The 21,141-nt window shown below is 36.8% G+C and overlaps 1 long non-coding RNA gene across 1 annotated transcript; it reads right to left on the reverse strand.

Moving 5' to 3' along the window:
- Positions 1 to 366: 366 nt before the first annotated feature.
- Positions 367 to 2,095, reverse strand: LOC113277272. Its single transcript, XR_003324828.1, has 2 exons — positions 1,828 to 2,095; positions 367 to 718 (listed from the first exon to the last, which is right to left on the reverse strand). It is a non-coding gene; the product is annotated as an uncharacterized LOC113277272 (long non-coding RNA).
- Between the last annotated feature and the right edge of the window lie 19,046 nt (positions 2,096 to 21,141).

Here is a 21,141-nt window from a genome sequence, read left to right on the forward strand (position 1 = left end):
CGGTTTCAAATGGGTTATTTTGGTTTTTCAAAGTTTTGGTTTAATTGGAAAAAAATTTGGTTTTCAAAGATGGGTATTTTTGGTTTTGAATTGGGTTTTAAAAATTTGGTTGAATTGGGTTTCAAAATTTGGTTTTAAATTTGGAAGAAAAATCCCACTGTTGGGTTTGGAAATTTTGGGGACGAAGCCCACTATTTTGGACGAAGCCCAGCTGGGGATTTTTAACGAAGTTCCAGGCCCACTATTGGAGCAAAGCCCACTGTGTAGTTTGAAAAACAGGCCCTGCGGTTTGTTTTTAGCAAATGATTCCAATGGGTTTTGACCTAGTTGGTTTTGTTTTTGTTTTTTTTTGAAATTTGGAGGTAAGGGAAACAGGCCTAAGGCTCTGTTCAATGGGCTTGAGCCCAGCTAACAAGTTATTCTTTTTTGAATTACAAGCCCAGGTGGGTGTTTAAAACATGCCCACTATTTAGATTTAATTACAAGCCCAAGATAAATGGTCTAAAACAAAGCCCACAAATTGGGTTTACTTAATGGGTTTAGGCTTAGATTTTTTATGCAAGGGAAACCCAGCTTCTGTTTTTTGGCTCTCTTGGCTTGTGAACAGCCCAGCAGGGCCTTGGCAGCAACAGCAGCAGCTCCTAGCACCAGCAGCTTCACAGTTTCAACTCCACAGCACCAGCAATGCACCAAAGCTGCAACAATGCACCAGTGGTACCTGGTAATTCAGCAGGGAAGTTTAGAGTTCAGCAGTGATTAAACAGGATGCAGTAATGCACAGCAATGCTGCAGCTAACAGTTGAGACACAAGCTAGAATGCAAGCTAATATGCAAGAATGACAGTGACAATGCAAAGCAATGCAATGCATACAAGATATGAAGAAGCAGTGACAACAGCAATGATCATTATGGGGATGCAACAGCTGAAATGCAACAGCTAAGAATGAACTGCAATGCAGTTATGGGAATGCAATTAACAAATTATGATGTAGTGAAGAATGAGAATGCAAGTTATGATCCAGTTTACATGTAAGTTATGCAAGCTGAAAGCAGTAAGAATGCAGCTAGAAATGTAGTGAACTTTTATATACATATGAGATCAGGTGACAGAGAGTGAACAAAACTAAAGCAAAAGATAACAGTGAGTAAAGATGGAATTGGTGAAGCACTAAGGTTTAGAGTGATGACAAGTTCCTGTTGTTCTTGTCCCTTTGGTATCAGACAGTGATGACAAGTTCTAGCTTGCATTTTTTCCAGGGTTCCTATTGATAGAATAATTAGAGTGACACCTAGAGTTCTCTAATCCTAGCATTAGTTGACTATTTAAAGTTCAACTCAATACAGGCCTAAAGCCTAGATGTTTCCAAATATCTTAAGCATTATACATACAAGATACATTTATAACCAAGCATTCAGTAGCATAGGATGTTAAGGCTTCATCAACACCTTGGTGTTGATGTTTAGCTCATCATTAAACTAACTAACATTTGAACTAACAGATGTGGTTCAAACATGAACTGAAATTTTAACTCAACCCTAAAGCTGTGAAGCTTGGCTAACCCAAAGCATCACTGAAGTGCAATAATCATGAAGATGGATTGAAATTGAAATAAAAACTTAAACATGCATATTGAAATCAAACAGGACATGAAACTGAAATGGGATTATGAACTTTGTATTTCTCTAAAACCTTGAGCTTGGTTAACCCAAGTCTACCTTCTACACACACACACACACACACAACTCAATTTATACTTGAAATATTTTCCCCCCAAAATCCCTAATTTCTAAAATTAGGGTTTAGATAAAAAATGAAATTAAACTCACCTCTTTTCTGATATTTTCTCTCACTCTTCGACCCATGCTTTGTCTTGCTTCTGCTACTCGGAATCTTCCCAAATAGGTCTTCTCTGCAACTGCGAACCCTAGCTTTGCCTGTCTTGTTTGTAGCATCTAGAACTGTCGATGCTAAGAACAAGAAAGGCAGAACTAGGGAAGGGGGATGTCTGCTGTGTGTTGGGAAGGTGTTGGATGGTCAGGGTTTGGAGGAATCGAGCATGCAGGAGAAGAAGAAAAAGAAGGAATGGGTGTTGCAGGTTTGCAGAGAGAAGAGGAAGGAAAGAACGAGGAAGATATTTGATGATACAGTGTTGGGCGGAAACTCAAGAGTTGATGCACAGCGAGTGGAGGCGTCGGATCGACACATCTGGATTGAATCGAACGGCAGTAGGGAAGAATGCATGGATCGACCGTTGGATGTGTGATACAAAAAATCTAACGGCTTAGATTGAGGTTAGGTACTATGATGTTTGACAGGATCTTCAGAGTTTGATGAACGATGATGAGGCGACCGTTGGATGATATGATGGATCCAATCTGACGGCTCTCATGGAAATGAGTATGGGTATTGGAAATGGATTTGGGTAAGCGTTTGTGGCCTTGGGTATGCCAAGCCCATATCTTCTTTAAGAACAATTCTTCCTCTTCAATCCCACTTCTAGTTGATCCGGCTCTTGCAAACATCATTCTTCGCTTCCTTCCTGCGGAAGTCTTTGTCGTTTCTTTGCTCTTTTCGCTCCGCAACTCATCCAGTCTTTATTTAGAACCTAAAAATACAAAATTAAATAATATAAAATATTTATCCTTGGGGGGAGTAAAATACAGAATTCATTACAAAAAGAGAATTTATGGTATGCAAAAAGGGATAAGTGCCAATAAAATGGTAAAGAATAATGCAATATTTGGCACCTATCAGGATACATAACAGTATGCGTACTGATTGTACAAAACTGTATTGATATGATTCAGGTCCGGAAACCAAGTTTGCATACCAGTTGTTGATGGTGGATTTTTGACAAAGGTTAAAATCGTAAAATCATAATTTTGCATATTTATGACCTAGATTCGACACGTATGTGAAATTCATATTTCTGACTGGGCGCAGAAACCTCATGTCATGGTCTCTAACTGAGCATACAAACTTTTCAGAACACACATTTAGGATTCAGACTGAGTGTACAAACCTCATGTCATGATCCCTGACCGAGCGTACAAACCTCATTTCATGATCTCTGATTGAGTGTACAGAGTACGCATGAATATGCAGTCTCTCAACTGAGACCGAAATATTTCATCAATTGCGCAATTTTCGTATTCAGTTCTCTATAGAATCGAAATGATTGGGCGGTTCCTAAATGTATTAATCACTAGTATAGATCAATAATGTCTTCAAGATGTCACAATGTTCCATGAATTTTACAAAATAAATATTCAATATGAGTATGACACTTCGACTAACTCATACCTTGATTTTCGAATAATTATAATGCTCCTAGACAACTTGTCTTCTAGTATAGAGCCATCGATTAATTATTTCTAGTCGCAAGATTCATTAATTGAACTCCTAAAAAATTTCTACGTTCTTTATAATTTTCGTTACTTAAATTCATGACTTTTCCCAGCAAAATTCCATGGGTTGGTAATAAATATTCAACGTATGGGCATATGGTCCACCACCGAGTAAGCCACGAGAAAATGGAGCGAGTTTATTTGACAATAATGCACGAATGAGCAACCAAATGCACGAATGAGAATTCAAAAATATGGATGAACGAGGAAACCTATGAAAAATAGGGAAGAAAAATATTAATAATAAAATAATAAAAAGGCGCCTAGGTGCCGGTCCCACCGGACGGCCGGTCATGCGTCGTGGCCGGTCCCATGCCTCTTTATTTTAATTTTATCTTATTTTATTGTTTTTCCTAATCTCATGAAACTCCTTCATTCAAGCAAACTTCCTCATTCGAGCAAAACTCTTAGTTTCTCCATATTTCCTCACACGATGAAATTTATATAAAATAGGGAAGAGTGTCAGGGGATTGGACCCACCAGATGGCTGGTAATGCCCTAGCCGTGGCCGGTCCCACAACCTCTCTAATTTCTTATTTTATCATTATTTCTTCTCTCATCTCATGAAAACTCCCTCGTTTGAGCAAAAAACCTATTTTTTTCCATATTTCACTAATATTGCTCAAACTATCAAAAGACAAAAAGTCAAATGATCACATGACCAACTAGGCTTATCATGCAAGTATTAAAATATTATTATTTTAATATTATTAAAATGTTGGTCGCACGATAAATGTCCTACTTGCTCGTTCAAGCAAAATTGAGAAATTCAGTCAAGATCAAACTCTTCTGAAAATACAAAATATTGCTCAAACGCGCACCTGAAAATATCAAGACTCTCAGAATTGATCCACAAGCAATATCGTGACACGGGCATGCTACCTTGGTTAACATGGGTTGTCCCTTTGGCTTGCAAGAAGCCGGTCCCACACATCTTTACGATTTGACCTAATTTGTCTTCTACAATTCATATTGGGTTCAAACTCTTTCCAAACAATTTGGAGTTTGATCAATCGACCATCATCTAGTCCCACGGCTACCAGAGACGGTTTCATACCCCTTTGGTCGGTCCCCCATCTATTCATAATTAAGTTTTATTACCTGATGCTCAGACGAGCACTATTTTAACAAATGATTAAACTAGCATTTAATCATCCTTTCACCAACTGGACTGAAAATGACTTTGGTGCTTGCTCATTCGAACACCTGGGGGCTACATGGTCATCCCATCATCCCATGTAGCCGGTCCCTCTGATAGACGCATTTATGTGTCTATTTTCATCTATTGTGTATATTGTTAGTACCAATTTTTGTACTTATTATAGTGTTTTATGTGTTTGTAGGTATTTTTAGGCAATAAATATTTTGGAAAAATCGGCTCGAAAAGTTGTCTAAAGCACCCAGAGGACACTTGTTGTTCGGACTCTCGCTTTTGGATAAGGGGCACCTTAGTTGGACACTGCTATTCACACTTCAGTAGTGGTTAAGGGGCACTCATCTTCAACATTTCAAATCTGCATTTGGCGGGAAAAATGTGCAGCATGCATGCATATTTTGGGTTTGATTTTTGGGCGATGTAGAAGGAGATTCAATGGATGAAAATTGCTGCGTTGACTTGATTGAGCGAAACAGGCGTGGTGTGGTTGATTGTTTCGGTTAAAATTCACTAGATAACTCGCGAGGAGAAAACAGGGCAACACGTACGCCGAAAGATATTCACGGGATTACTTTGAATTTAGACGTGTACTAAAGTGTCTGGATCGAGTTGGGTTACTGAAGAAGCGTGCAACATTTAAACAAGGATATTTTGAACGAATTATATAGCTGCAGATGCATGAAAAAGGAAATAAAATATTTTCTTTAATACCGAGTAAATGAGGATTATTGGGAGTTGATGAGCGAGATTTCTTGGTGTTGTTCAATATAAATAGGTTGTTGGGGTCTTACTGGGTGGCTGTCGAGAGTTTGGAGAGTTTTGGGAGAAGTTAGGAGCATCAAAGAATCGAGAAAGTCGAGTTGCAAAGAATATTTTTTGCTGATGTGGAAGACGAAGAATACAAAGAACAGACAGCCAAAAACCGTCGTTCTTCAACAGTGTCAACGACAGTGTACGCGGGGTCGTGTTGCTACAGTTACAATGACGCGTATTTATTGTTCTTTGTAACAGTGTTTTGCAACAATTATAAACGTTGCAAACACCCGATTTTCATCATTTTTTCTCCTTTTCATCAATTGTAAAACACTTTGAGCATCAATGAATTATTTTGAGAGGTTTTTCAACATGAGGAGCTAAACCCAATCATTGTGGTAATAGATGAAGCCGTTATTTCGGTAAAAGTGATACATTTCTACTTTTAATTAATTTAACAACTCTATTATGATTTTTGCATGGAACTGAAAATTGATTATATGATTTTGATTAGTTAGGTGTATTTTTCTTGACAGGATATGCTTTCTTTAGGGTTTTGATTCTATTCTTGGATTAACATCTATTATTCTACATGTCTAGGCAATACTATTAGAATCAATTTGATTGTTGAGTTGCATAATTAATGTTTTATTAAATCATTAATATCGACCAATGGTAGAATCCTAGCCCCAGTCTTTCCATAATTTTCATGACACTTTTTATTTTGAGTTTCTTATTTTCATTTATAAAAACTTAAGTCTATAAAATCTGCTTTCACAAGTCTTTAACGAACCTACATTCTACATCAACATTGTAAAAATACCATCTATTTTTGGCGCAGCTTCCGGGGACTTGTCTTTAGGCTAGAGTTTTTAGATTTATTTTTAGGTGTTTTTTTATTTTTTTTGTTGCTTTTTTATATTTTTGGATTGTATCTTTTCTCTACAGGTTTTGGAATCGTAAAGAAAGTTGAGTCGAAGAATTGTTGGTTCGTAAAGACAGCGAAAGATTAAAGCCAAAGAACGGAAAAGAAGACATATTTTTTTTAGGATTTTTATTATTTTGTTTTATTTTATTTTTTTTTGGTTCAAAAAACACTGTATCAGGGTTTCTTTATTATTTTGTAATTTTTCTTTTCTTTTTGGACTTTGGGACTCTGGACATTATTCTTTTATTTTTAAACCTTAAAGGGAAGTTCTAAATATAAACTGTTTGCAGGGAAGGACGACGATTACGATATGGTCTCGGCCCCTCGGGTTTGTACATGACATAGGATTCGTGGCTCGAATCGACTTCAGCGGTTCTTCACCCATCTGGTACGGGAGGTGAGTTTTTCGAAATACCCGTGAACCCCCTGTCAGCGAGTTTACTGTCTGCCTTAAGGTGAATATATGTTGAGGACTGAATACGGATTTTAATTTCCTAGTAAAGGCAAGGACTGGGCATACAAGATAAGGGTTCGGATTTCATCATCGTTCTCTTCTTTCCTGCCTTAGGAAAACAATACCAAACACGAACCCAAGCTTAAAATATTGACTAGAATGAGACCTATAGGGTAACGACTTAATAGGAAAGTCATTCGAAAAATATTAGTTTCTCTTTTAAGAATACTTCAAAGTTCAGGAAGATTACTGTGAGTCGATTAGAGTCTCCCTAACGAGAAATGTTTCCAAAGAGGTGGGGGTATCAAAGCTCCTCTTAGCTTCCGCTACTTATCTTCGACTTACTTTATTCAGATCATTCTAGAGAGGTTTACTTAGATAGTAACGAATTCCCTTTCGAAAGATTAGAAGATGGTCTAGAAACAATATAAGTGGAGCCATCATGCTTGTTGTTTGCTAGAAATATTTAGGTTTTCTTTGGTGGAGTCAGCCTGCTGTGTGTTTGCTTAGAACCTCCCTTCCTTAGGATTTTTATTTTTAATTTTTTGTGTGTATGCAGAAATCGCTCGAGTCCATTAGTGAGCGTGCTTGCAAAAGAGATACTTTTGGCCGTTGTATTAGTAACGATCCTAGAGGTTCTTGTTTTGTAAACGGGGAGCTCGAAGACTCTTCTTTGGAGAGCCCTATTTTTCGAAACTTCAGTTTTGAGAATTTAAGTCTTAGTGAGAAATTCACCCCTAGGATTTTTACTATGCCAACAATGACAACTTTGAAGGAGTACATGTACCCAACTAGGAACAACCGACCATCATGCATTAGGTTGCCAGCCTCTACGGCTAATTATGAGTCGAAACCTGGTATTCTTCAGATGATCCCTATATTCTTAGGAAAAGATGATGAAAACCCTTACTTTTACGTTAGGGACTTTGAAGAAATTTGTGGAACAATTAAGATTAAAGACCTTAGTGATGAAGTTTTGAAACTTAGGATGTTCCCCTTTACCTTGAGCGATAAAGCCAAAACCTGGCTGAACAACCTACCATCTGAATCCATGAAAACATGGCAGAAACTTACTGCTGCATTCTGCTTTAAATTCTACCCTAAGCATAAAACTGCAGCTGTTAGGAAGAAAATAGTGCTAGTGTTCAACAAGAGTGAGAATCTCTTTATAAGTTTTTAGAGAGATTCGATGATCTCCTATCCCAATTTCCTCACCATAGGTTTAAGAAAATGAAACTAGTTGAGATTCTTTATGATGGTTTAGACTATTCGACCAAATGCATGGTCGAGCCTTTGTGCGCTGGGGAGTTCACTAGTAAAAATGTTGACGACGCGTTTTTCTTCTTAGAAGTTGTCGCTGAAAAATTCCAACAGTGAGAGTCTTATGATGAACCCCCTAAAAGACTCTTGGTCAATAGAAGTAGCACCAATGTGGTAGATACAAGCTTGGGTCATATGCTAAGTTTACTGCTTTGTTTAGAAGGTTAGAAGCTTTGGAATTGAATAAGTCTAGACATAGGTATTTTGTTGAACCTGATGACAGGATTAGAGCCTCTCAAGTCTCTAGTTGTGGAATAGAACCCAATAACTCGTTTTGGGAAGGTCGGGTTAGTGAAGAGCAAGACCATGCTGTCTATAACAATACTAGATTTGAAAACCGTCAGAAGTTTGATCCATACTCGGAGACCTATAAACCTGGTTGGAGAAACCATCATAATTTTCTTGGTCTAAGGGCCAAATTCAAGGTCAGTCTAGTAATTCTCAAGCTCCCCCATGTTTTGATTATGCAAAGAATTCTTCAAGTCCAACCCATTTCCAGAATCCTCCTGAAAATAGAATGACTAGCTTAGAGGAATCTCTTAGTATATTAAGAAAGAGCCAGGATATGTTAGCACAAAGACAGGAAATGTTAGTAAAGAGCCAGGTTAGTTTTCAACAGGAAACCGAACATAATTTTCAAACTACCACCCAGACTCTTACTAAGTTAGAACTTAAAGTAAGTCATAGCTAAGACTCTAAGTGAGAGAGATAATGGAAGTTTCCCAAGTCAACCACAACCAATCCTAGAGGAGTTTATCAAATATCTTTAGATGGTGAGAAATCATCAAATCATATGAATTCGATAACAACCCTTAGAAGCGGTAAATCGGTAGACAATAAGGTAGCCATTCCTAGTGGACATACTATAGTTCCACCTTCTACTTCCCAAGAGGAATCCGTAGCTGAGGAAACTGAAACATTCTCTAAGGATTTCCAAGAAATTCCTGATAGGACTACCTTTGTGCCTAGATCCTCATATCCACAGTTGTTAGCCCCCACTAAGAAAGAGTCCACTTTCAAAGAAATAATGGAAATATTTAAGCAGGTAAACATTAATATCCCGCTATTAGAAGAAATTAGGCAGATGCATGCTTATGCCAAGTTCCTTAAAGATCTTTGTACAAGAAAGCGTAAGCTTAATGTCCATAAGAAATCCTTTTTAGCTGGTCAAGTAAGTTCAATTATGTTGAACAAACACCCCTAAGTATAAGGACCTGGATGCCCCCCGTATATTGTGTTATTGGTAATCATGTAGTTGATAAGGAATTACTTGACTTAGGAGCTAGTGTTAACTTACTTCCATACCATGTGTATACCCAGCTAGGTCTTGGTAAGTTGAAACTAACCAAAATGACACTTCGATTAGCTGATAGGTCTGTTAAAGTCCTTCGTGGTGTCATAGAATATGTTCTTACTGAGGTTGATAGGTTTATATACCCAGTGTATTTTGTTGTTCTAGATACCTAGCATGTGCAGGACCCAAGTGCTCAAATACCGGTAATTTTAGGTTGCCCATCCTTAGCCACATCTAATGCTGTCATCAATTGTAGAACTGGACTTATGAACATATCTTTTGGTAATATGACTACTAAGCTAAACGTCTTTAATGTTATTAAGTCCTCTGAGATAGATGATTTAGAATTGGTGAACATGATTAGCACTTTAGTTCCTGATCCTTTGGCCTACACGATGTTTGATAATCCTTTATTTGATGAACCTTTCAGTGATTTGGAGGAGGAAACCATTACGAACACCTAAGTTGATGAGCCTATACTAGAGATTTTCTTTGTAATCCTTTATATGATGTTGTTCATTTAGATGACCAGTCCCCAAAAGAAACTAGTCATTGTGCTGACTTTACGGACCCTAGAATCCATCCCATAGATTTTGGTCCATTTGAGGATTGTGTTCTCCCTAAGTTTGGGGGTAATGATGATTCTGGTGATCGTCAACTATCCATAATTGAAATCCCTAACTTGGGACTCGAGATTTTTGCCTCTAAGGTATTACTAGAGTTTCTTCAAAATGTTTTACCCGATCCTCCAGATATTTTCCATGAGGAAATCCATCTCTTAGAGACATGTCATTTGGCTGAACCTGTATTTCTAGACACTCATATAGAGCCCAAAGGAAAATCCCAGACAAATCTAGTTGCCTTGAAATAATCCCTAGGTAAGGTTGTACTCCTTTTGTTTATTCTTCTAATCCAAGATGGTAATCTTATATTTGTTCCATCTCTATTTGGCTCTGAGGACCCACAACTATTTCGGATATTGGTATACGAATTTGGAAGGTGACAATACTTTTTGATGTATTTGATGTCTGGCTGAATACTTTAAATGTAGCACTTCTTGGGAGGTAACCCATGTTTATGCGATACGGTAACATCCTTCCTTAACTCTTTTCCTTCAAGTAGTAACAGTTTCTCTTTGTTCATGTTTTAAATTTCATCTTTAGAACATTGAGGACAATATTAGATTTAAGTTTGGGGTGGGGAAGAAACTTTTTGTTAGCTTTTAGTTGAAATAAATAAACTCCAGATCCTAGAAATTTATGTTTATTAAGGTTGGCACTAACCAATCTAAGTGGATGGAAGCATCTTGGTTGTAAGAGTTAAGGAACCAATCTGACTAGATGAAAACATTTATAGAGTCTATTCATAAAAGCACAGAGATCAGGTGATAGAAATAACATGGTATTTTTGCATATCTCGTTGAGTCCATTTCACTTTCTGTTTTTATTTTTCTTTTCTTTTAAGTAATTTGGTTGGGCACACGATTCAAGTTGTTACCATTGCAAGGGTGAAATAGATTGATTGAGATACTCCAAAAAATTGAGACCATACCATCAGACCAACCGAATAAATTCAATAAAGTTGACCGATGGTTCCCTTGTATGTGCCAATTGTGTTGGCCTAGGGTTTGATTATCGACCACTGGTCCCCTTGTATATGCAAGTTGTGTTGATATTAGTCAGACCAGTATCTCAGTCCATTAGGATAGGTTCATCTTGGCAGAGGCCTTCAAACCGATATGAGAAACACCGTTCACCTTTAAACCATCTACGTTTTTCTCTGTATCCATCTTCTGGATCTTTTCATGTGATTGGTTTGACTCCGGATATGATATCCATAGTGCGACTATCTGAGTAGAGCTCTGTCACTTATATATGAATTTTAGTATGCTTGAGTGCAAACTCATGTACATCAATTGGAATTTCACATCAGGTTTCTTCCTCCTATAGTCAATGACTGTATGCCAACCAAGGAGATTCTTTAGTGCCTTTCAAGGTTTTGCGTAGATAGATATGGTCTGGAATAAAGGTTTTATGGGTACACCTATCGTAAACCCTCCCGACACTATAACTAGGCCACTAAAGCCACCTAGAGGTTCAAAGGCTTGTTGCACACGCTAAGTGCAATCGTGATGCCTGTGACAGTGAGTTGGGATTTTATTTTGTAGTTTCAATTTGCTCGGGACTAGCAAATAATAAGTTTGGGGGTATTTGATAGACGCATTTATATGTCTATTTTCATCTCTATTGTGTATATTGTTAGTACCCATTTTTGTACTTATTATAGTGTTTTATGTGTTTGTAGGTATTTTTAGGCAATAAATATTTTTGGAAAAATCGGCTCGAAAAGTTGTCTAAAGCACCCAGAGGACACTTGTTATTCGGACTATCGCTTTTGGATAAGGGGCACCTTAGTTGGACACCTGCTATTCACACTTCAGTAGTGGTTAAGGGGCACTCATCTTCAACATTTCAAATCTGCATTTTGGCGGGAAAAATGTGCAGCATGCATGCATATTTTGGGTTTGATTTTTTGGCGATGTAGAAGGAGATTCAATGGATGAAAATTGCTGCGATGACTTGATTGAGCGTAACAGGCGTGGTGTGGTTGATTGTTTCGGTTAAAATTCACTAGATAACTCGCGAGGAGAAAACAGGGAAACACGTACGCCGAACTAGATATTCACGGGATTACTTTGAATTTAGACGTGTACTCACGTGTCTGGATCGAGTTGGGTTACTGAAGAAGCGTGCAACATTTAAACAAGGATATTTTGAACGAATTATATAGCTGCAGATGCATGAAAAAGGAAATAAAATATTTTCTTTAATACCGAGTAATGGAGGATTATTGGGAGTTGATGAGCCAGATTTCTTGGTGATGTTCAATATAAATAGGTTGTTGGGTCTCACTGGGTGGATGTCGAGAGTTTGGAGAGTTTTGGGAGAAGTTAGGAGCATCAAAGAATCGAGAAAATCGAGTTGCAGAGAATATTTTTATGTTGTTGTGGAAGATGAAGAACACGAAGAACAGACAACCAAAAACCGTTGTTCTTCAACGGTGTCAACGACAGTGTACGCGGGGTCGTTTGGCTACACCAGTGGTGGAATCCTAGCCCTGGTCTTTCCATAATTTTCAAGACACTTTTTATTTTGAGTTTGTTATTTTCATTTATAAAAATTTAAGTCTAAAAAATACGCTTTCACAAGTCTTTAACGAAACTACATTCTACAACAACATTGTAAAAATACCATCACCCTCTCTTACTTATTGGTTGATTCTTACTAAATTACCAATTGATCAACAATCGATCAAAAATTAGGATTTTGAATCAGATGCTCTTCAAAGCATAATTCTGAACAAGTTCAAACACTAATTTTATGTTGATCCAGCAATCAACATTTTAATTTATTATTCTCGGTCTAGATGCCAGTATTTAAAATAAATATTTTGTTTTGTCCCGCACCCAGTAATTCATGAAACGAGCAGTATTTGCTCAAACGAGCAATATTTGCGCATGCTGGGAATATTGGTTCAACTATCAATATTTAACATTAGGGCATTCAGTACCAATATTAAGACGCTTAAAAACGACAGTAGGGCGTTCAGTACTAACATTAGGGCATTCAGTGACAACATTAGGACGCTCAATATTTGTGTTAGTCCCAACATTGCTGGAATTAACATTGTGCTTCTTTGAAGTCTCGACTTCCTTTCCGCTGGTGGTAACCATGATTAAGATTGATAACTGTGATTTGAGATTGATTTGGAACTGTGAATGAGTGGACAACCTCTCACCGTGGTCTGCAAAATGTAGTTACCTAAAATCTGAGAGAGGTTAGAAGTGGGATTCTAGAGTTTCTGAAAAAGTGTTATGGGAAGTTGAACACGAACAGTAACTACGCACGTTTGGTCGTACAAAGGTTGATTCAGTCACATGGAAGAGATTTAGGGCTGGTCTTAGGAAGGGAAGCAGACGAAAAAAGAGATCAGAGAATCATGGGGTTTGAATAAGAATTGCTCTGAGAGGTTATGAGAAAGATGATCATTGCTTGGAGAAATAGAGGACCTATTTATAGATGGATTTTCTAATCTCAGGTCGGTGAAGATAAGGATTGCTTTCCATGTCGTGCGGAGAAATTCTCCCGTCTCTTCAGGAATAGATAAAGATAAAATAGATTGAGTATTGTATAATTATTCCATCGCCTTTACTCTCTTCTGCGGTGAAAAATAAGCCGGATATTTCCCACTCGTGTTGTAGACCGCCAGACCAAAACCCTAATTGTTATCCCCCCATTTGTGTGAAGCTGAGTCAGCCTTTGTGATGATGTGTTGAGAGAGAGAAATATTCTCTTTAGACGAGGTGTCCAAGATAGAGAGATATTCTCTGATTTGTAAGAATGACTAGGATGAGTCACGTGAATAGGCATGGGATGCTACAAAATTCGTGTGGAGAGTCTGAAAAAGAGACTCGATTTCTACATGAGGCTCGTTTGTATTATGGGGAATATTCAGCCTCATCTGAGATTTCCTGAGAGATTTAAATCTCTCTGGGAGTCTTTGGAAAGATGTGAATCTCTCCAGGATTTCGAGGAGAGATGTGAATCCTCCGAGATTTTGAAGAGAGATCCGAATCTCTCCGAGATTTTGAAGAGAAAAATATGAATCTCTCTGAAATTTATGGACAGATCAAAATCTCTACCAAGATTTTTTTAACGAATCCGAATCTCTTTGTGGTCAGCTGGGACTCGTCCTAAATAGAGAGAAAAGGATTTGTACGCCCGACTAATATCACCGCGAGACTTTTTCTCACTTTTCTTTGACCAGCGTATCTTGCAGAGATGTGCTAGGAGTCAATTGTGCATGTATTTATGAACCCAACATGACCTGTGTATCTCAGAAGGATGTTCTAGAAATCTATCGAAAGGGCATAGATGAAGAATAACCAGTGTATCTCGCGGGGATATCCTAGGAATTATTCGGAAACCTCAGTAAGTCGAGTAGGATCCTAGAGTAGACATGGATAGTGTATCTCGCGATGATGTACTAGGAATCATTTCTTGATCTCAAATAAGATGAGTCGTGCTTACAGGAGACATGAATATCTCCGTTTTGGGTCATAAGTCCGCGGGGGACGTTTTTACGCATCTACATAGCCTACATGGTCAGTAGTATCTCGTCGAGGATGTATAATAGGAATCATGGAATCACAATCAGCTGCGTCTCGCGAAGACATGCTGGAATTGTGGTTGTTCTGGTTCATAAGTCTACTGGAGACGTTTTACGCTCGACATAACCTACATGACCAGCAGTATCTCGTCGAGGATGTGCACTAGGATTCACGGAATCACGACTAGGAGTGTCTCTCGGGGACTTATACTAGAAATCATGGCTATGAGTGCCTTGAGGAATAAGGGCTTAATCTCTCCCGTGAGAGTTGAACTCTGTCTATAGGGTTTAAATGACACTTTTTTTCCCTTATCCAAATTTCACCATCTACAATGTCCCAATATTATTTTTGCAAAATGACAAGATGTATATTAATGTATGATTTTGTATTACCATACTGTAATTTATATTTGCTTTGGAAACTTTTTTTCTGTAAATATTGGAACATGTATTGTCTGACCCCGAAATATAAAAGTCATGGATCTGTCACTATCATGGTAGTTGATAGTTGATAGATGATAAATGATTTGATGAAGTTGTGATTGATTAATGAATTTAGTGATTTTGTTGTGTTTGATGGTGTCTCAGTGATCAATGGTATTCATATCCAGTAGTTGATGATGAAGTAGTTGAGTTGTGGTGACGACGATGATTGATGGAAGAGTGTGAGTTTAAGTTTTGGCATTAAAGTTGAGGGGTATCACAAAGGGAACATTATCTATAAACCCTTAGTATAAGACCCATTGAAAAATACTCTTTCTAACTTAAAATATACCCCAAGCTTATAGTAAGTTAGAAACCTGAAACACAAGATTACAAAATTATCCTTTTATAAAAACCACCGTAGCTGTTACTTACCGCTAAATATGTCATCCATTTTCATTTTATTTTTCTGTTTCTCTCCATCTCATTTTCTCTCTCTCACTTTCTTTCCCAAAAAACCAAATCAGATCCAAAGACAAATGAAATCAATTAAAATAAACACCAAAAAAAACAGGAGATTATTATTTTTACATGATCTACAAGATCAAATCTGACTGAAAAACACATAAAAAAAGAAAAACGAGAAAATTAGGTATTGGGGAATCGATTTTCCAAAATTGGGTTACTGTGGAGCTTCAACAACAACATTTTGAAGATTAAATCAAAGGTAAACAATGATCTCGTATCTCAATTCAGCTTATGTTTCATTTGAATTCGATTTTTAGGGTTCGGTACATGATTTATCTTCAAAAATCTGTTTGATCTATCGATATTGATGTATATTTCAAATAGATGTAGTTTTTTCATACTGTTATTGATTTGTGTTAATTCATGCTAATTTTATTTGATTTAAAGCATGCATGCAATAGTAAACAACAAAATCAGATGCTTCTGTTGGTGTTAAGAAATCAACGGCTTCCCTTGGTGTTAAGAAATTATAAAAGTTAAAAAAAGGTTTACTGGTTTACTTGTTTTTGTTCAACTTCTTAGTGATTTTGTTTCATTTATTGATCTTAATTCATTTACTGTGTTGAATAAGTAGTATTGTTGAACTTGTGGATGTCTTTCTTGAATGGTCTAGGTGTAAGAGAAGTAGCAGGTGGTTATATATGGAGCACAATTTGTGCTTTGGCTCCAGGATTGAAAACAAACTGTACTAGTTTCCTTCAGTATTGGAAACAACTTGTTATAGTTGTTCCCGGTTTTGGAGACAAGTTGTGCTGGTTGGTTACATTTCTGAAGACAATTTATGCTAATTTTTATAATTTAACTATTTCTTTTGGTCAAAATAGAATAAAAAAAAAGATGAAGAAATCATCAAAAGCAAAGGGTTCCCACACAAACATTCAATTTACCAGTTTATTTTGTTGTTAAAATTAATAGGTTGATAATCTACGAAGAAGCATAACATTTGTCTCATCGTTATAATTAACCTTTACTTATAGCTTGCCAAAAGAATGAATCTGGCAACAATTCATAGAATCAAGATTGAACTAGAAAACACGAAGTCATCCCACATATAGTACTGTTAGAGTATATCTCCATGTGTTTTGGAGTAGGCGAAAGTATAGCAAATAATGGTAGAAAGATCTAACAATGCTGGCAGCAATTAGGTTTTTCCATTAACGTCAAGTAAGTTTCTCACATAGTTGAATCAACAGCTGGCGGTAAATAGTTTTCTTTTCAATTCTTCTTTTTTGATACCAAATTAGCATAAGAATGAATGTAACTAAATTGATATCTTGTATCTATTAATTACATTGCAAGAACGTGGATTCGGCTCTTCTTACACAATTATGTCATGTCTAAGTGTGCAGCCACCAAGTCTGGATCGTTTTCGTGAATTTGTAAGTAGATACCCGAGGAGAGAAGATGATTATGAAAGAAATGCATGCCCTCCTGCAGAAAGACACGGTAATAAAAAATAGAAAGAATACCCGAGGGATGACACAGATGCATATGATGATTTAATGTGTTTAAGTTTGTTAAGTTATAGAAATGACATTAGTGAGTACTCCATTAAAAATAAGGTTTTTCTTTTATTAGATTCGTGTCTGTTGAATGACACTCTAAACAAATGTTATATGAATTGACATATTATATAAAATTATTGAATCACTATGATGCATTGCAGCATATTATTTTAAAATTAATGAATCACTATGATGCATTGCAGCATACAGGCTTGTGGAGATATCTTAAATATACAAACAGACACATGCAAATTATTTATTCAGTTTCAAATCAACTAGCTTAAGTTGGCTCCAAAAATGGAGACAACTAGGTTAAGTTGGCTCCAAAAATAGGGGTCAACTTGCTTAAGTTGGATCTGAAATCTGAAGTGCGGGTATAAGTGGAGACAACTAAGCCAAGTTGTATCGAAAAAATATAGAGAAATTAAAATCAACTTTCTTAAGTTGGCTCCAAAAGAGGGGTCAACTATCATTAAGTTGCCCCAAAAATCTGGAGTCCATAATACAAGTTGGCTTTAAAAGTGAAGCGAACTAGCTCAAGTTGGCTCCAAAATAATACAAATGTGCAGTTACTATATCAAAACTCTTTTTACGATCAAACACATATTACACAGTCGGTATGCCATCATAAACCATATAGGTACACTTCATTTAAAGGAAAAAAAGATCCGTTATAGTGGAACATGAAACTCAACTAGTATGAATTGTCAAAAAGCATGCCAAAAACACATCCAAAAATAATGGAGGTAGCTAGCCCAAGGTGTATCCAACTATGGAGGGAACTATCCCAAGTCATCTTTAGATACACGGAGGCAAGTAGCATAAGTTGTCTCCAAATCTGGAGGAAACTAGTATGAATTTTCTCCAACAATATGTATACACAAAATGAGTGAATCTGGCATTAACCAAACACACATCTCCAGACGTGGAGTCAGTCTGCTACCATTGCACCACAGATTCGTCTTGAGTGTCTTTAATAATATAAACAAGAAAAACATTCATAACAAGAAAACAAAAAAATCAGTTTCATTCTTAAAAAGCAGCATAATGATACACGTATTTATGTGTCTAATATATATCTCAATTGTATATAGTGTTAGTGCTCGATTTTGTACTTATTTGGTTATTTTATTTATTTGTAAGTGTTTTTGGAAAAATAAGGTTTTGCGGCGAAATTGGCTAAAAATGTGGCATTTGGACCTCCGTAGATATCATACCGTAAATGCCCCAGAAATACCCCGGAGGAACCCCGAAAAAGTGTGGAAAACATCCCAGAAAAATTATTAAAGGCACCCAAGTTTTGGTTATTTCCACCCCAAGAATTTTATTTCAACCCCACTTGCTATTCGCACCCCTGAACTGGATAGGGGGACACCATCTTCAAAATTCAAATACTGAAAATTGGCGGGAAAGTTTTGGCAGCGAAGAACAGAATTCTGGGTTCGAATCATCGGGCAGTTTTAAAGAGATTCAACACTGGAAACGATTGGGCTAGACTTGCTAGAGCAAAACAGGGTTAGTATGAGCAATTGGGTCGAACGTATTGGGTTAGACAGGCCGGAAAAAGGAAACAGAGGAGGAAGAATAATACGGGTTCTGATGAGTTTCAAAAATAGAGCTACGTCTGAGATAAGGCAAGATATCCATCCCTAAAGATACATATCTATATACGGAAGAGTTTAGGGTAAGTTGGGAAGCAGATAAACGTGTATAAAATATTTTGGAAAGTGGAGAAATCCGAAACTTTCTGCCTAAGAAAAGAGAGAATCAAATCGATTTTTAGGGATTCTGTTAGCTATATAAAGGTTGGTTCAAGTCATAAGAGGCATCAGTTACACTTAGGAGAAGTTTAGAACCTCAGAGAAACCAAAAAAATCAAGTTGAAGGAATAGGGTTCTGCTGCTGCTGTTACCGCCGGAGAAGAAGAAGAACATAAGACGCGTGAGAAACTGTCGCAAACTTGTATCGTTCTTCCACCGCAGAAAATACATATCGTTTATGAACAGCTTTTCTCCTGCAGTCTCAGAAACCCTTTACCAATCATTTTGTCTTCTGTTTTAGACCTTCAGCAACTACAGTGTATTCTTTTACTCTTTTAATCAACTTTTGAGCTATAAACATGTATTTTGAGAAAGTGATTAATATGAGGAGCTAAATCCCTTAGCCGAGGCAACGGAGGAAGCCATTGTTTCATGAAAAGTGGTATAATTCTATTTTAATTATTTATTACAATTATTTTACATGATTATTTGTATAGAACTATTATAGAAAAATTATTTTTATTGAGTAGTTGTGAATTTTTTTGATGAAGCATGATTGGTTTTAAAACTTTTGATGTTTCATGCTTTCTGATTACAACTATTACTTCAAAAATAAATTGAGTCAAAATATTAGAATCACATTAAAATAAAGAATTGCATAAATATTGATTAGAATTTATCATTTAATTGGTCAATGGTGGAATCCAAAGTCTTGGTATTTCCTTATTATTTTTAAAACAACTCTATTTAATTTTCGAAAATCCTTCACAAGTCCGAGTTGAACGAACTCTACTTATCACCTTTTACAACAACTTTAAAATTTACACCCAATTTTTGGCGCCGCCAACGGGGTCCTGTTTTTAGGGTTTTAGATTTATTTTTTATTTTTTGTTCTTCTTTACGCGTTTGGTACTTTACTATTTTTTTTCAGATTTGGAGCTAAATGGAAGAAAAAAAAAGTGCTACAAAAGGAAAGCATCGCCAAATAAGGAAAAAAAGAGGAGTCCAAATGAGTGAAGAAGAAGATTTTTGTATATATATATTATATATATATATATATATATTTTTAGAATTTTTTATTTTTTTTAGAAATTGTATTAGGGTTTATTATTACTTTTGTAATTTTTCTTTATTTTTGGACTTTTGGACTTTGGACATTATTTTTATTTTTATATACCCTAAGGAAGGGTATCCGTAAATATATAAATTGTTTGCAGAGAAGGAGGACAATTACGATATTCTCTCTGCACCTTGGGTTCGTACACTGACATTGGAGTCGGTGGCCCAAGTCGACTACAACCGAGTCATCCCCGTCTGGAACGGGAGGTAAGAATCTGAACACTCGCGAATCCCCTGTCAGCGAGTTACTGTATTCCTTAAGGTGCATATCTGTTGAGGACTGGATACTAACATTTAATTTCCTAGTAAAGGGAAAAGCCTGGCCATACAAGATAAGGGTTCGGATTTCATCACCGTTCTCTTCTTGCTCGCTTTAGGAAAACGATACCAAACGCGTACCCAAGCCTAAAATTTGAATCGAACAAGACCGATAGGGTAACGAGCTTGGTAGGAAAATCGTTCGAAAAATATTGGTCGCTCTTTAAGCATACTTTGAAGTTCATGATGGTTATTGTAAGTTGAAGCATACCGCCTTGTAATGCCAGTGAGGCCTTGGGTATCAAAGCTCCATTGAGCTTCCCTCGCCTCTTTTTCTCTTACATTAACTCAGATTGATTCCAGAGAGGTGTGCTCAAATTGAAACGAATTACCTTTCGAAAAGATAGAAGCTGGTCTAGAAACAATCTAAGTGGAGCCATCATGCTTTTTGTTTGCTAGAAATCAATAGGTTTGATTTGGTTGAGTCAGCCTTGCTTTGTGATTGCTTAGAACTCCCTTCCATATTCTTTTGTATGCCAGAACGTAAAAAGAGACGCTTTAGGTCGATTCATTAGGGAAGAAACTAGTAGTTCTAAGAATCTTGATTACCTTAACTTAGAGAGTCCTGTTTTTGAAAGGTCCGGTTTTGAACGTACGAATTTTACTGAGGAGAGAATTCCTAATACTCCGATAGCTCCAGAAATGGCAACTTTGAAAGCGTTATTGAATCCGACTAGGACTACTCGTCCGTCATGTATTAAGTTAGATGACACGGAGGCAACCTATGAATTGAAACCTGGGACCTTACAGATGCTCCCAGTATTTTTAGGGAAAGAAAGTGAAAACCCCTATTTCCATCTTAGGGATTTTGAGGAAATTTATAGTACCCTAAGAATTAGAGGCTTAGATGATGATGCTTTGAAACTTAGGTTATTCCCTTTTTCTATGAAAGATAAAGCCAAATTTTGTCTATACAGTTTGACTTCCGAGTCAATTGAAACATATGAACAACTTACATATGCCTTTTACAACAAGTTTTTCCCTAGGCACAAAACATCATCTATTA

This window comes from Papaver somniferum, chromosome 5 (assembly GCF_003573695.1).
Source record: "Papaver somniferum cultivar HN1 chromosome 5, ASM357369v1, whole genome shotgun sequence".
Classification (NCBI taxonomy): domain Eukaryota; kingdom Viridiplantae; phylum Streptophyta; class Magnoliopsida; order Ranunculales; family Papaveraceae; genus Papaver; species Papaver somniferum.